Here is a 17,087-nt window from a genome sequence, read left to right as displayed (position 1 = left end):
GTGGCCTCCTATGCCAACATGTGTTTGCAGTAATTCTCACTCATGTACACAGCCCTGTGTCCCGGGGTGCCCAGCTTGCTCCGTCACCATCGAGGTCCTGTGTGGTGACAGAGAGGTGGGTGAAGAGCACTTCCAGCCCCTGGAGTGGACACGTCATGGGGTGACACCTCTCCAGCTCCCACAGCGTCTCTCCTCTGGTGTTTAAAGGAGCGGCCACTAGGCAGTGTGCAAGGAAAGTAGCTGAGGGTGCACTCTGAGCCTCTGGGGCCACCTGGGGGAGGGTTCAAGGGTGGCCGAGGAGCCATCCTTGCTCCTCTACCCTAGCCCTGAGCTTTTCTGCCTACAGGCTGACAGGCAGGGTTGAGGGCTGGATGTTCCCTCAGACTTCTAACGTATAGCCCACCTCCTCACTCTCACCCTGGAATTATTGTTACTTCCCAGCAAGACTCCCTTGCCTTGCCTTTCGTCTCCCATTTCATCCATCATGTACTCTCCCTCAGCCCTAATGGCCCTTACTGTGAACTGGGAGAGTCCTGGACTTTTATTTTCAGGCAGAGGTTGGGGGAAAGGAGGGGGGAGAAAGGGAGGGAGAAAGAAGTTCCTTTTTTTCTTTGAGGGGATCCACTTCTCAGGCCCACCCCCCAGGTGACCCCAGAGGCTCAGCGCGATTCCTCAGCTAATTAACCTGGAAGCTGCCTAGTGGTCTCTTAGCCCACTGGCCCATGTCCCCCATCCCCCACCCAGGGGCAAGGGAAGAGAGGACCCTGGCTCCCATTCCCAGACCTGGTGCCTCCTCTTGGAGCTGCAGGAGTCTATCTGGCCCATACTCTGGTTCAGGTCTTGGTCCCATTTCTTCAGAGGCTTTTCCTGTCCCCACCCTGCCCTTCTAAACCCCAGCTTGACCCCAGGGATCCAAGGCCCAAGGCTCAAAAGGCTGTATGTATTCCACAGACCTTACTCAGACCTAACCCACTGAAGCCCTGTTGAGAGAGGAATGAATGAATGAACGAATGAGTAAAGAGAGCGAGCAAGGGAGCCAGTGAATGCTGGAGTGGCTCACTGCCAGGTGTATAGTGAAGCATTTGAAGTAGCTCAGGTGTGATGATGGTGCCTGGGAGTTAGGTCTCTGCCGACAAACTCCCGTCAGCCCAGGTATCCCTACATGGGGGTTCAAACCCACCTTGAATTCCTCCCTGGAACCCCTAAAGGAAAGCCCAAAGTGTGTATTATGGAAGTGGGTGGGACTGGCCTGTGTCAGAATCACCTGGGCAGTTAAAAAAAAAAAATCACTTTCTGGGTGCCTGGGTGGCTCAGTCAGTTAAGCATCTGACTCTTGATTTTGGCTCTCAGGTCATGATCTCACAGTTCATGAGTTTGAGTCTGACAGCACAGACCCTGCTTGGGATTCTCTCTCTCCCGTCTTTCTGCCCCCTCCCGTTGGCATGTGCACGCTCTCTCTCAAGATAAATAAACTTAAAAAAATATATTTAAAAAATCACTTTCCCATTACTCTTCCTTCACCCCAGATTCCAATTCACTGGATCTAGGTGCGTCCCCACATGCACTAAAACATTGAAGAGTGAGCTGTGAAAAATAATTGATTCATTACTTTAAAAAGCGAGCTGTAAACCTTGCAAACCCAGGTGGTATTTGGCAGAGATCAAAGAAGACAGCTGCTCAGAAAAGGGAAGTTTAGGGGACAGAGTCAGGGTTAGGGTGGGGGCTAGTCTGAAGTCAGAATTAAGGATATGGCCAGGGTCAGGGTCACTGTGAGTCCAGATTTAGGGTTAGCACAGAGCCATGGCTAGGTTCAGTCTGTGATGGGGGGTGGGAATACAGAAAGGGAGAAAATTTTGCAGTATTTTGGGAGGCAAAAGGGGTCTGCACTATTAGTGGTTAAAATATTAATTTGCATATAAATGATGAGTGTCAGGATGAGCTGGCTCATGAGGAAAAGAAGGCCATGCCTGAAGACCAAGGTTGAGAGGCCGTTTTCTTGGGCCCAGGATAGCCCCAGATCTGCCCACCCCGTTCCCCTGGGCAGGAGCCCTGTGCACAATGCAGGGACATCATCTGGGACAAAATGGGCTTTAAGAGTCCATCCTTGTGGCCAGCCTGGGTAGGACAGGAAGCAAAGTGAAGACGTTGAGAGGAGGCAAGTCTCCTCTCCTCACTGGAGCATCCAGGCCAAGACACAAAAACAGACACAAGGCACAGCGAGACTGAGGTAGGGTGAGCAGGACAGCGAGAGCAAGAGGGAACAACACAGGGAGGAACACAGACAGAAAGATTTGAAAATATAGTAAAGGCAGATTCAGATGGAGGGAGAGAGTTTGAGAGAAGTCACACACTCACACACACGCATACACGCACTCACACACGCTCGGGCGTGTGCTCACGAAGCCACCCTGAGCCTTACTGGAAATAATCCCACATTCAACGCTGGGGCCTCAGCTGCACAGGCAGTGCCGAGCTGTTACCTTGCACATCTGTCAGCTCCAAATGTAGAAGCTGTCACAGGGGTGCGTGTGTGTGTGTGTGTGTGTGTGTGTGAGAGAGAGAGAGAGAGAGAGAGAGCATGTGCGTGCCTGTTTCTCCCACAGAATTCTAAGCCCTTAGCCTGGCAGAGGGAGATCCCCAAGAGGCTCTCCAGAAGGTCCATACCCTAGGAAGCAGGCTGTGCTTCCTTCCCATCCTGCACAGGCAGAGGCCCAGGGATGCCCAGCTTTAGGAGATAGCCCACTGGACTTGGCTTCTGTGGCCGGCCTTGGCCACTCCCAGCCATGAGGTCCTGGGCCATTGAAGAAGCTGGGTCTCCTCATTTGTCAAGTGGGCACGTCAAGTAGCTGAGCCCTCTTGACCTAGAGGGGCAGAGATGAGTGCCTGGCTTCATGTGCACCAGTCACTCCTGGGACTTCAGGGATTCTTTTCAGCCTGCTTGTTTTAACCAGGAATTCCTTCTGTTGGCTGATTCCTGACTTCCAGGGATATACCCAGCACACAGGTTCCTCTGGGGACACCGAGGACATTGCCCTCCTCTGGCCTGCTCTTTTCCCAGCTGCTTTCCATGCCAGACCCAAGGATGCGCCTTGAGCACTGACTCCGGCCTGAGAACCTCTGACCCAGAGCCTCCAGGAGCAGAGAGTGTTGGCACAAAGCCCAGGGACGCAGGGATACTTAACCGTTTCTTGTGACGATCCTTGGGTAGAACCATGAGCTCTTTCTCTCTGGGGACACTTTCCAGGTTTTTGTCCCCCACTCCTTATGAGCCAGGAAGTTCTTTTTTGTATTTGCACTCTGCCCTGCTTTAATCCAAGCTTATCACAAAGGCATTTTACAGCACTGAGGAAGAGGCCCCAGAAACGATCCAGAAGGGAGGGCAGCCTTTTTACTCTGAGTCTGAGAAAACAGGGCCCATGGCCGGAGGGCGTAGCCCCTGGGCCTACCACAGTGCCATGCCCAGTCAGGGGGGCCTTCTCAGCCACACAGAACTGACACTTTGAATATATAGAGAGTACACAGCCCTGCCACTCATCCCACAGACTAGCAGACGTACGGTTGACCTGCCCCATCTAAGCCCACCCTGACCCCCCAGGCCCATATTCCCCTCTTTCCTCAGATCCACCATCCTTTCTACCCAAAGGTTGGACAGAAGTTCTAGGTAGACTGTGGGTGTTCATGTCGCTCAAGCAGGGGGTTCTGAGAGAAGAGATGAGGTCTAAACCCTTGTATGTGTGGCTACAACCCTGTTTTTTCAGGAAGGCAAGAGACCATTATGGGGAGTGTGTTCTCTCCTGGGGCCAGAGTCTGTGTGCACATATATGGATGTATATGAACCACACATGGGCCTGCTCTGGGCCCCAGCCACGTGTGTGTGTGACTGTTTGCCACCTTGGTGTTAATATTAGTCATACAGGTGCTGGAGCATTTGGCTTTGCTTATGCATGGAGGGGGGTTTGCATAATTGTGTGTGTACCTTTAATGTAAGTGTTTTGATGTAAAAATTGCCAGATAACAGTGTGTACACGCCAACGTGGGTTTGTGTGTGTGACTGAATGCACATACCTATGACGAATGGGATGAATGGGATGAATGTGAGTGTACCTGTAAACTACCATGAGTGCACGTCCCCATTTATAGCTGAATAAACGGTGGGTTTGTATGTCGAAAGCATGTATGCGCACAATGGCGCGCATACATGTGATTATGTGTGGTTGTGGGTAACCACACGTTGTGTCCCTGGGTTGCTCTCAGTTTATCCGTGGGTGCGCACGGGTACACACGCGACAGGGCGTTACCTTACCTCTCGAGAGCGAGATTTCACTGGCACGGGGATGTGGGCGCGTATCTCGGGGGTGATTCTGACATGGTGCAGGCGGTCCTGGATAAAAGGGTGTGTTCGGGCCTGTGGCTGAGAGACAACAATTGTGTGTTGACAAACTCCAGCCACCCCTTAAGCCACGTCCAGTGAGAAGAAAATGTGTAAATGTGCTTGTTAAATACAAAACAGAAGAGCCACAAGAGGCCAGGTCCCCAAGTGGTAGGGGTGAATCTGCAAGTCTCTCTCCCTCTCCCTCCCTCGCTGGCTTCGCGCCCCTCCCCTGCGCTGGCTTCGCTCCCTCACACCTAAGCCCAGTGGTGTTTTGCAGTCTTTCAGCTGTTACCTCAGTCCCTCCTCGCCTCATTCCCGATTCACTCCGTTGCTATAGGTATGTTTGAAACCCCAGCGTGGTAGATTTTAATTAGTCTTCCTACAGATGGCCAATTAACATTCATTACTTTTGCCTTGAGCGATTAATTATGAGTTTGGATAGAAAAGGAGAGAAGAGGAGAGAAGATGGGCAGGTGAATGAAAGGAGAAAAGAGAAGGGGTTTGATTGGAGTCTGGGAGTTTTACACAGAGCAGGCTGCTGGGGGAGAGGGTGGGAAAGAGCTGTTTGAATCCCCTCACTCCCAGCGGCCTCCCGGCCTCCCTCGGCCCACAGCTGCTCCGGGCCCCTAATCGGCTTGGCTGGCCCAGCCCTCCAGGAAAATAGAGCTCACACCCTTGTCGGGGCGTCCCTAAGCCTTTGGTGTTCCCTGACCCCAGCCCCTTTCATAATACCAGCCCTCCCGTCTTTCGTGCCAGAGCTGGGTGGGAACTATGTCAGGAATCATCTAAAATGCAGCACATGACCCAGAAGAGAGGCTCGGCTGGCAATCACTCTTTCCTAGAATTGTAGCAGCTCATTGTACAGATGAGGAAACTGAGGCTAGACAGGAAATGACCCCCAACCCATGCAACTCAGGAGGACAGGCCAGCTCTGTTGACCCCTGGCCCCATTCTCATTCCGCTGCAACCAGGGTGTTTATAAAGACTCTGTGCAACGTTAAACGCACCCATCTGGAACATACTTGCTCGCTTCAGACAGAAGCGTTCTTCAAGGTTTCAAACGTAACTCACATCCTCCAGTGTGCACCCAACTGCCGAATGCTCGTATGGTTTCCCAGCTCATTAAAACACTCCCTGGATGATGTTGCCCGATTTAAGAGCTGTAGCTATGTTCCTAATCCTAAATTCACTCCAGGAATGGAGGATAGACTCCTAAATGTAAACACTGGTCTTTTGGGTGGTAGGATTACAAATGATTTTTGTGTTTCTCTTTAAAATCATTTGTACTTTTTATTTTCTCTAGCACAAATGTATTACTTGAACAATTTTAAGTGTATAAACTATGACTATGTGTTACTTGAAATTTTCCCAAAATCTATTTGTAGAAAGAAGAAAAAAGGAGTCCATGTTACTTTATGATCTTCTTAAAAAGATCATAAATATTATACACATAAATTTTGACACTGATTATTGCTTGAGTTATCACCTGCCTGGATTCAAGTTGCAATTCTGCCACCTGCTTAAACTGTGTCTCAGTTTCCTCATCTGCTAGGTCAAGTAAAAAAGAGTACCCATCTCACAGGGTCGAGAGGATTAAATAAAATAATGCACGGAAAGTCTTAGAACAGTGTGTTGTGACTAGAAAGAGCTCAACAAATATTAGCTATTATTAATAATAGTATGATTTTTAAACAATGATATCTGAGTAGTATGATTTTGAGAAGGGTTTTTTTTTTTTTTTTGCTCTTTTTCCTTTTCTGTATTTTGAAATTGTTCCATAGTGAATGCACATTACCTTGGTAATAAGAAAGTAATAAGAAAGAGAAGGAAGGAAGGATGGAAGGAAGGAAGGAAGGAAGCAAGGAAGGAAGGATAGATGTATTTAGTCTGCTCCAAGCAAATGTAGTTCTACTCTTTTAAATTTCTATTAAATTTGGGGGTACCTGGGTAGTCAGTCGGTTGAGCGTCCCACTCTTGATTTCGTTCCGCTCAGGTCATGATCCCAGAGTCATGGAATCAAGCTCTGCATGGGGCTCCTCGCTGAGAGCTGAGCCTGCTTGGGATTGTTTCTCCCTCTGCCCCTCTCCCCTGCTTGTGCACTTTCTCTCTCTCTCTAAAATAAATAAAATGAAAAAAGTTAAAAATAAAATTAAATTTAAAATTCCTATTAAATTTCTACTGTCTTACTCATGCTGTAGTGAGTGCAGTTATATGGCCTATGTCCTCTGGAGATCTCACACCATGACAAATGTCCTTACCTGCAGGAAACACCCTCCTTCTCCTTTCCTGGGTAGCTAAATCTTCCTTATCCTCACATCCCTGGCAGCCTCTCTCGGCCTGTCCCATTCCTTGCTCAAGGCTGGCTCCAGGGCCTCATTGGGTCTCCTTTGTTTGGGGGTTGTGTGGGTCACTGTCGAGTTACCTGGTGAGTGGGAAAGGGAGCCCTCAGCCTTCCCCTCAAGGGCCCACCACATGTCTCTGCTGGTCAGCTCCCTTCCTCTCTCTGTCTCCCGGCACACTTCTTCTTTGCACCCTTGTGACTTCAGCATGCACGCACCCTGTGCCCAGGGCCTAGGCCCACGTTTAATTGCAACTTCCCTCTGCCTCTCTTATTTACATTTCTGAGGGTGAGCCCCTTTCTAGGTCACCGGCCAGGACGTGGACTGGCCCCCGTGCATTGCATTTCCATCCTTGATCTGATAAACCGTAGAGTGGTGGGGCACTGGGCAGAAGGTTCACACAGTACAAAATATGTCTGTTTGGGCCAGAGTTTCCTAAGATGGGGGTTTGCGTAGAACAAGAGAAGGTTGGCATCTTTGATACTGTGCTCCTGCCATGGGCTCCCAAAACACCTCCTGCCACCCACACAACACCGTTCACACTATACCATCGATGTCTGCTTTCTTGTCCTGCTCCACCCAACATGCCCCATGCTAAGCTCCATGACAGGGGCAACCATGTTTGTCTCGCTCACTGCTTTGTCCTCAGCACCAAGTACGATGCTTGACGCCTAGTAAGTGCTCGGTAAATATCTGTTGAATATTGGAAAAGTATGCCGTATAAGCACGCCATTTTGTATATTTATAAAGGTCTTCTAGAGATTCAAAAGGTGAACACGTTATAGAATCATTTGTGAGCTTCAGACTTCTCTGGAGAGAATTGGCAGAGCCAGGTGATTTAGATTTAGAGTAGTCAGGGAAGCCTTCTGGAAGTAAAGCAAATTGCACTGAAGGAAGTGAGATGGGGCTTCCAGCGCAGCAAGAGAAAGCCTGGCTTAGCATGAGGCTCTGGCCTTTTTTGTTATTCACGTCTGAACTGCCAATCGCAGTATCGGCACTGAGGACATCAGGTCAGGGCCTGGAGCCAGGCTCCCAGGAAACAAGGAATGGGAGCAGCAAGACTGAGGCCTGAGCTGCAGGTGACATCAGGGTGGGAAGGGCAAAGCAAATCCACTGGTGCGATGGAGGGGACAAAGTCTGATCTCTGGAGAAAGAAGAGGATCTCCAGAAGCGCTGCTAGGTGGCTCGTTAGGATAACGAGGGGCTTGCCCCAGCTTACGGAGAATCCTGGGCTCACTGCACCTGAGCACTAATGTGCTCATTAAAGGAGATTTGGCTCCCAGGTGCTGGGCTGGTGGGCCAGGATGCTGCTGCAGCGTGGGGCAGAGACGGGGGTCTCCCCCGACGAGGTGGGGGTGAGTGGGTGTGCTGCTGTGTGGGAGAAGCGTCTCTGTGCCTTTGCAGAGGTGGGAGAGAGGACAGCTGAAACCAGAGGCTCCCTGAGCGTCAGAGGAGTACTGGGAAACCAGACAAGGAGTGGGTGAAGGGAACCCCTTCTGACTCTCCTTTCTCTTTGGGGCCATGGAATGAGGCAAAAAGGAAGTGAGGGGGGCCTGAATTTCTGGTGCGGGAACCCAGGGCAGCGGCTGCCTTGTTCTTTTCGTGCCGTAGTCTCAGAGAGTCCTAGGCTCCTGCTCCATGCCTTTCCCAAGTTACATGAATGCAAGGGTTCTGCAAGTGGTGCATGAATGCGAGAATGCAATGCATGAATGCAAGTGGTGGTCCAAAGACTCCAAAGGGCCATCTTTAGGGGAAGGAAGATGGGGAGGACTGCCTGGAAGAAGTGAGACCGGAACAAGCCTTGACGGTTGTTCAGGGTTGGCATTGGTGGGGAGGAAGAAGTCATGCTTGGTGGCAGAAGTCTCGTAAGCAAGAACACCAGGGGGAGAAGGCACGGTGTGTGGGACGGGGACACAAACTAACTGGGTATATTAGAGAGGACTGAATGAGGCCAGATGACAGATGTCTTTGAGGCACTCTGGCTGAGGATTTGGGGCTCACATGAGCTGCCCTCCTGGGGATGAGTGTCTACATTATCAGGCCCTGTCCTCAACATCAAGCTCCCGAGACTTCTCAGGGCTTTCTCATGGTCTTCCTCCAGGCCTCTCCCCAGCAGCTGATACCACCTACACTCTGGCCACCTTCTGAGGGTCCGGTAAGAGGCTGATGGTCTTCTCTTGTACTTCTCACCTTCCACATTCATTACATCCTTCATCTGGCCGGATTTCCTAACTGTCCTTTTATCCTCATTAACCCATTTCACAAGGAACTCGGTGACCATGCCCTGTTGGGAAATGTGAAACGAGGAACATAATGACTGCTCTCAAGGACTTAAGAGCTGCTCAGGGGGAGACAGACATGATACAGGCTGTGCTCCTCACCCTAAGTACGATAGACCTTTGGGTAGACGCCAGGATGGCTCGGGGTTCCAGGCATTGTTGCCACCTCCCTGCTTTGCTATGCTCTCTGCCCCTCTGTCCACTGCCAAGTGTCATTTCCCTCTGGGTCACTTAGTTCAAATGCCTGAGAGAGAATCTCATTGTTTGAGCCCAGCCCAAATCAAGGTCATCAGCAAACTCATGGTGACCACCTCAGTCCTATCAGCTATGGTCAGTAGGATGGCCACGCAGGCCCAGCAGGCAAGTGCACCAAAAGTTCCTGTACACGTTTAGCTGTTTCTTCATTGAATGTACTGTTCCGCAAAACAGTGTTTCTGAAACTTGTTTCATTCTGCTATTATTGGCCTTTGAAAACACAAATTTAGTAATATGGCTGCAATTTATTGGAGATAAACATTTATTATAAATTGTTTATCTGACAAAGTAGGGGAAATATACTACCTGAGTTACCGTGAACTTTTGTTCCCCCTCCAAACAATTTTTTTTCTACTTTGAAACCTTTGGGGTTTACTTTTTGGCATCATTTCTCTGTTCTGTCCCAAATGGCTTTGAAATATTTATCGCTTCTCTCAGATGATAAGCCATGAAATTTTGCTTCTAACTTTGATGGCAAAGAGAAAAACATCTGTAGCTTCAATTAGAAGCTCTTTAGGGGAAAAAAAAATGCTTGGCCCATTGTTTAAAATTAGCCAAAATTTGTAAACTTGGGGCGACTGGGTGGCTTAGTAGGTTAAGCGTCTGACTTCAGCTCAGGTCACAATATCACAGGTTTGAGTTCGAGCCCTGTGTCGGGCTCTGTGCTGACGGCTCAGAGCCTGAGCCTGCTCCAGATTCTGCGTCTCCCTCTCTCTCTGTCCCCCTCCCCCACCCTGCCACACTCTGTCTCTCTGTCTCTCTCTCTCTCTCAAAAATAAACACTAAAAAAATTAAAATTTATTAAAATCTGTAAACAAAAGGTGAATTCAAATTTGGAAACCAAAGTCAGCCAAGACCTCACTGGACCAGCCACCAGCACATTTCAAGAATAGCTTGAAACAACTCCTCACGTTTGAACAACCTGCAGAAGTCTCTCGATCACAACAAACAAGCCAACATGTTTCCAACAACCTTGGAGCTTCCTGTAGGTTATGACTTCACTCCGTTTACAAATGTTTTGAAAATTTGCCAGCTTTCCAGAGATGCATGAATAGTGTCATACAAAGAATTGACAGACTGAGATCACTGCAGAACTCTTTCATATCCCGACAATCCCAACACCATTAAATCCCCAAGACGTGCATGACAATGTGTGTATAAAGCTCTTGGCTCATCCTCTGTAAACGTTGTAGCAACAACATTACATCTTTCACTTATGTCAAGCTCCTGTGTAGACATAGCAATGCAATTTTATTCAAAACAGCTTTCATAATAATTCAGTGTAGGAGCCTCCCAGTGATCTTAACCATACCCATGGTGCCCATGAATGTCTGCTTAATGAAGACGGTTTGGGACATTTTCTGCAGGAACCTCGTATAGACTAAGAAGTTGGCATCCTCACACCATAAGTTGCCTTCTTGTATCTCATGAGTAGTTTATGAGAACAATGTCCATCTTTATTATTTTATTAATAATTCTAAATGATTACTATGTTCCAGGCACAATTCAAAGCGCTTTACGTTCATATACTCATTGAGTCCTCTCAACTGACTAGACGGCAGGTTCTATGATTTATTCCCATTTTTCAGAAAAGGAAACTGGCACTGAAAGTTGAGGAACTTGGCCAACGTTCACAGAAAGTTTGCATTATTTGTAGAAACCAATTTAAGTTAGTTGTAAGTTCTCTTTATATTTCTCTTTGATTTCCAACTCAAAATATTTACCCTCACTCACAAATGAGATTCCCTATACCCTTGGTAGACACAGTTTTTCCAGAAATAAAACGTTTTCAACTTTGGATAATTCTACTTTCCTCATCAGGATTCAGGTAATCAGGCAATAGTTTACAAAAGACAATGACACTGAAAAGTAGATATTTATGACAAAACTACACCAATACACATGCACTTCCCACTTTTTCTGGTTTTCTGAAATTTTCCAGTAATTTTTTTTTCACATTTTAATTGATCTTTCATTCCTGAATTTTTTGTTAGTGGAACAAGCGGAATGGGCAACAGAATATCTTTTATCATGCTCTGTTCCATCCATCAACAATCCGATTGTAAAGCTTTTAAAAGAATATTTTAATTCCCTTGAAGTTTTTGTACTTTGAGGATAGTTTTGGATCCACAAGGCCTATTGCTTTCCTTCATAAATTTTAAACCATGTACCGAATCTCGGCTTTGAAACGTGTTACTCTCTGTATCAACCTATCAACCCTGATTAACTCTTGATGGTGAAAATACTTGATTACTCCTCACAATACTATTGGCATCATAATTGATGGACACTCTCGGAAATTTTTGTGAAAAACAGAAACTCAAACTTTTGTTTTGACATCCGTTTTTAAATTCCTGTGGCTTAAGTATTTATTTAGAATTGCTCAGTGATTGTGTTCCATCTCCAGGAGGAGAATGCCAATGACAGATTCTCTAACACTTCTTGTTATGACACTTTCCATGTTTTCTCAGCTACTTTCTAACCAGATTAATGTCCCAAAGCAGGGCTCTTTCTGCCTAGTGATGCACTGCCGTTAGAGCCTACATACCACGGGTTGAAGACCTGTCCACTGACCACAGTTTTTATTAAGAAACTGTTTTATTGTTACTCAATCACCTTTCATCCATAGATTTTTCATTCATAGATTTTTAAACATTCTATTTTTTCCTTTTTTACTAATTCTGAAGTGATGCTCTGTTTCTATTCCTTTGGTGGTGACCCTAGACATCTTATCAGGCCTACTTAATTTCCAAACTCTAAAGTGAATCACTGTCTTTGCCTTCCTTCAGAAAATTATGTAATCCAAATGTGCTTTAACTTGGTCACCAGTCTGCCTATCTATGTGCTACTATTGTTCAATATTTAGTCCTACAAATTATACAGGAAGCTTAGTGTTTTATTTGGTGTTTTATTTAGTGTTTTTATAAACAGTCAACATTTATATTTGGGAGAGGAGGTGTTGCTGTTTTTATTTTGCCAAATAGATTTTAAGAGACACACACTACTTGCTTTCGTCAGTGTTTTGTTTACTTATTTATGTATATATGTCTTTGCTTTTCAACTTATTTTTTATTGTGGTAAAATACACGTAACAGAAAATTTACCATCTTAATGATTTTTTAAGTATTTATGTACTTTTTTTTTTAGGTTTTAATATAAGCTCCTTTTAATGTTTATTTATTTTTGAGAGAGAGAGAGAGAGAAAGCGAGCGTGTGCGCACGGGCGCGCTAGAGAGCATGGGCGGGAAGGGGCAGAGAGAGAGGGAGACACAGAATCTGAAGCAGCCTCCAGGCTCTGAGCTGTCAGCACAGAGCCCAATGCAGGGCTCGAATCCACAAGCCATGAGATCATGACCTGAGCCCAAGTCGGATGCTTAACCGACTGAGCCACCCAGGTGCCCCTTTACTTTTTTCTGAGAGAGAGAAAGATGGAGTGGGTTGGAGGGACAGAGAGAGAGACAGAGGGAGAAAGAGAATCCCAAGCAGGCCATGCACTATCAGTGCAGAGCCAGTCACTGGGCTTGATCTCACCAACTGTGAAATCATGACCCAAAGCCAAAATCAAGAGTTAGAGGCTTAACTGACTGAGCCACCCAGATGCCTTTTAATGGGTTTTAAATGTACATTTCAGTGGGATTAAGTACATTTGTATTGTCAAGCAACCATCACCATTATCCATCCGTCTCTAGAATTCTTTTCTTTTTGCAAAGCTAAAATTCTATATCCACTAACCAGTAAGTCCCCATTCCCTCCTTCCCCACAGCCCCTGGCAACCACCATTCTGTTTTCTGTCTTTAGGATTTTGACTATTCTAAGGACATCATATAAGTGGAATCATACAGCATTTGTCTTTTGGGGATTGGTTTGTTTAGCACAGTGTCCTCAAGGTCCATCCATTTTGTAACATATTGCAAAATTCCATTCTTTTTTAGGGGCACCTGGGTGGCTTTCAAGGTTTGGTGATTATGAATACAGTCTTTGTGTGAACATACGCACTCGTTTCTCTTAGGTGTATACCCAGGAGTAGAATGGCTGAATGGGTATATTTTAACTTTATTTAAAAGTGCCAAATAATTTTCCAAAGTTGTACCATTTTCCACACCCATGCTAGGTACTTTTTAGTTTCTTTTTAATACTGTCTTTTAGTTTTAAAATACACTAAACATAAGTATTTCATAGTCTACGCCTGATAATCCTAATATATGCTGTCTCTGCAGGTCTGATTCTGCAGTTTGTAGTTTCTTCTAATTCTCACGGTAGTTTATATCCCCGTGTATTTTGTGATTTTTGATTGTGAGTTCATCTTCCTTGGAACTTCGTCTGGGGGAGTATTTGAAGTTTGGCTTTCAAGTACATTCCTCTAAAAAAGGAGGATAAATATACTTATTTGCCTCTGCCAGTGGATACTAAATTCTCAGCTTGGAATCTTTTAGGGCCTCCTAAAATTTCTGGCCCTAAATCCAAGTAAAGTGAGGCTATGGTTAGGAACTCTCAAGAAAATATGTTTTCTTTTTTTTCCTTTCCACACAGAGCCAAAGCTAAGCCAGGCACGTGTGTCCACCACCTCCCTTTGTGGGGGTGGAGTGTTTTCTCATTCCCTCAGTAAAGATGTCACTTTTCAGGGGTCTCTGATCTGACTTCCTGTCTCAAACTTTGTGCCCTGTCCCTCTCACTTGTGGCCCTTTAAAACCCAAGCCCTGTGCCACCACTGAATCGGGGTTTGTTCCAACACAGACTCCAGCTTCAGAATCCACTTCCTTGGCTCAATTCAAGCTTTCTATAATTTCTGGGCATTTGAGGATTTTTCCTTATTTTTGTGCCAGCTCTGCCATCATTCAAACAGATGTTTTTCAGACTGGCAAAAGATTGATAATTGAAGTTGAGTGATAAACATGTGGAGATTCATTATACCATTCTCTACGAAGCATGTTTGAAATTTCACATAATAAAAAGTCCTTTTTTTAAAAAGGAATTCTCCATAAAGAGTCATAGTGAGATATTTAGAGGTAAAATATTAGGATGGCTGTAGTTTACTTTAAAATACTTTAGAAAGGGGCGCCTGGGTGGCGCAGTCGGTTAAGCGTCCGACTTCAGCCAGGTCACGATCTCACGGTCCGTGAGTTCGAGCCCCGAGTCGGGCTCTGGGCTGATGGCTCAGAGCCTGGAGCCTGTTTCCGATTCTGTGTCTCCCTCTCTCTCTGCCCCTCCCCTGTTCATGCTCTGTCTCTCTCTGTCCCAAAAATAAATAAACGTTGAAAAAAAAAATTTTTTTTTTAAAAAATAAATAAAAATAAAATACTTTAGAAGGACAGGGTGTCTGGGTGGCTCAGTCAGTTGAGCGTCTGACTCTTGATTTCAGCTCAGGTTATGATCCCAGGGTTGTAGGACTAAGTCCTGCATCGGGCTCCACACTGAGCATGGAGCCTGCTTGGGATTCTCTCTCTCTTCCCCCCTCTGCTCCACTCCCTCACACTATCTCTTAAAAAAATAAAATAAAATAAAAAACAAAAAACAAAAAACAAACCACAAAACAAAAACAAAAAAACAACTTCTGAAGGAAAGAGATAAAGCAAAATGGAAAAATGTTAATAATTATAAAATCTGGGTGACAGGGCATGTGGGTGTTCATCATACTATTTTGTGTGCTTTTAAGTATGCTTGGAAATTTTTATAATACAAAATCAAAGTATGATAAAAGGATTCTTAGGCATTCTGTACTGGGTCTCTGGACATGTAGTCTACCATATTATTAGAAACAAATATGACATCATATTGAATGATTGAACTTACAAAGAAAGAATCCACCAATGACCCGGCCAAATTGTTGAACAACCGAAGAAAAGGAAGAAATATATGTACAACATTGCAAAGCTGTGCAGATCCAGATATGAACAAACTTGTGTGAATGGACAATTAGGGAAGTGGGAAGGTGAGCATACTGGCAGAACACCAAGTCAAGTCGGGAGGGACCTGCCAAAGTGTCCTGTCATTGAGCTTAGTTTTCATTGCATGACTCAGTTATTTGCTGGTTGGTAGCCCCATCCGTGTAATAGCAGGATCTAGCTTCCTCCTCTCAGAGTCCAGCCTCCCTAGTTTGGGGGAAGGGGGACTGTCTCCCAGCTCCAGCCCAACTCTCACCTGCTCTCTAAGTGCCTCCAGTCTAGCCCCTTTTGCTGCCTTGCAAGATGCCTGTGAGTCATCATGTCCATTCCAGAACTTCCAGGCCTTGCCTGGAGCCCCACTAGGACAATCCACTACTACATAACCATCTGACAGGAGTAAGTGGGCATTCAGCAGAATAAATAGCTCAGGGTGGCTTTGGCAATTCTGGTCAAGACCCTTTGACCAGTGGGAAGTGAGGATAGAGGCCCCTCCTCCCTTCGTTTTCCACTTCTATGGAGAACTATTTGAATAAGAACACATCCACACTGTCAAGAAAGAGCCTGAATTTTCAGGGACAGAGCAGCCTAGACCCATATGTTGAAAAGAAACATTTCCTTGAATTAATAGTAATCTGCAAAGATAACATCTCATTATAGAGAAGATATTTATATTGTTATGCAAAACACCGAGACACTGAGCCATGGGCTCCTTAATTGCTCCATTTAAGAATTAAGTCTTTGGTTCATCTTTGCAAGAACAAGGCATCCATTGATCCAGAGGAAAGAGATATTTGCTCCAGTTCACACATCTTACCATATAGAGAGACAGTGGAAGGTTTTCATTTATAGTTCTCCCCACTCAAGACGTTAGCCAATTACTGGACAGCTTTCAACTTCAAAGTGTCTGGGTTTCCTTTCCCATTAATCAGAGGCTCTGCAGGAGAAATCTTCCAAGGTGAGGCCTAGATCTAACTCCCCTTTCATGGCAAAACCTCACAGGGCATGAACTGGTTCTTTTTTGTGCTCTGTTGTGATGAAATTTTACATCATTGTACTGTTGCAGAATAAATATAATCTTAAATTATGTTTTTCGAATTCATATGTCAGTCAACAAATCTTTGATGAGCACCTATCGCCAGGCAAATGTGCTGGTGTTGGAAACACAGCAGCAAAGAAAATAAATGAAATTCTCACAAAGTTAGCACCCTATATAGTTGACTTCATGTACTTTTTTAATGTTTATTTATTTGAGAGAGAGAGAGAGAACATGAGTGGGGGACAGGCAGACAGAGGGAGAGAGAGACTCCCAAGCAGACTCCGTACTGTCAGTGCAGAGCCCAACACGGGCTTCAAACCCACGAACTGTGAGGTCATGACCCGAGCCGAAATCAAGAGTCAGGCGCTTAAGCGACTGAGCCACCCAGGCGCCCCTTACTTCAGGCACTTTTGCCAATTTCCTAACTCTCAGAAGTTGGACTGACACATGCTGTAATGTTTTTGAGCAAGGTTTGGAGGGGGAAATGTGTAGGGCATGCACAAGAGGCACAGAGAGCGAGGAGTCCCTGGATGCACAGCGGTGGCAACATTGCTACAGTTGGGGCTACCCATGGGTGAGCAGAGGACAGGAGGTCAGAATGGTAGGCACGTGCTCATGGAGGGCCTTGAATGCCAAGATAAAAGCTTGAACTTTATTAGACATAGTGACACTAACAGTTAGTGCTTATTGGATTCTTAGCCTATGCGCTAAGCGGTATACACGAACTGCCTCATTTTAGTTCTCTCAACAACTCTCCAGGTACTATTATTATCTCCAGATTACAGATGAAAAACTGAGTCACAGAGGTAAAGAAACTTCCCTGGGTCCCACAGTTGCGTGAAAACATTTTTACATGGAGTTGTGTCCTAGAAATCTGGCAGCCTTGAGTCAGATGAATTGCAGAGAGGAGAGACCCCAAATAGT

The sequence above is a fragment of the Puma concolor genome, chromosome A3 (genome assembly GCF_028749965.1).
Source record: "Puma concolor isolate L17-30 chromosome A3, mPumCon1.1.hap2, whole genome shotgun sequence".
In the NCBI taxonomy this organism is placed as follows: domain Eukaryota; kingdom Metazoa; phylum Chordata; class Mammalia; order Carnivora; family Felidae; genus Puma; species Puma concolor.
This window is presented reverse-complemented; position numbering follows the sequence as displayed.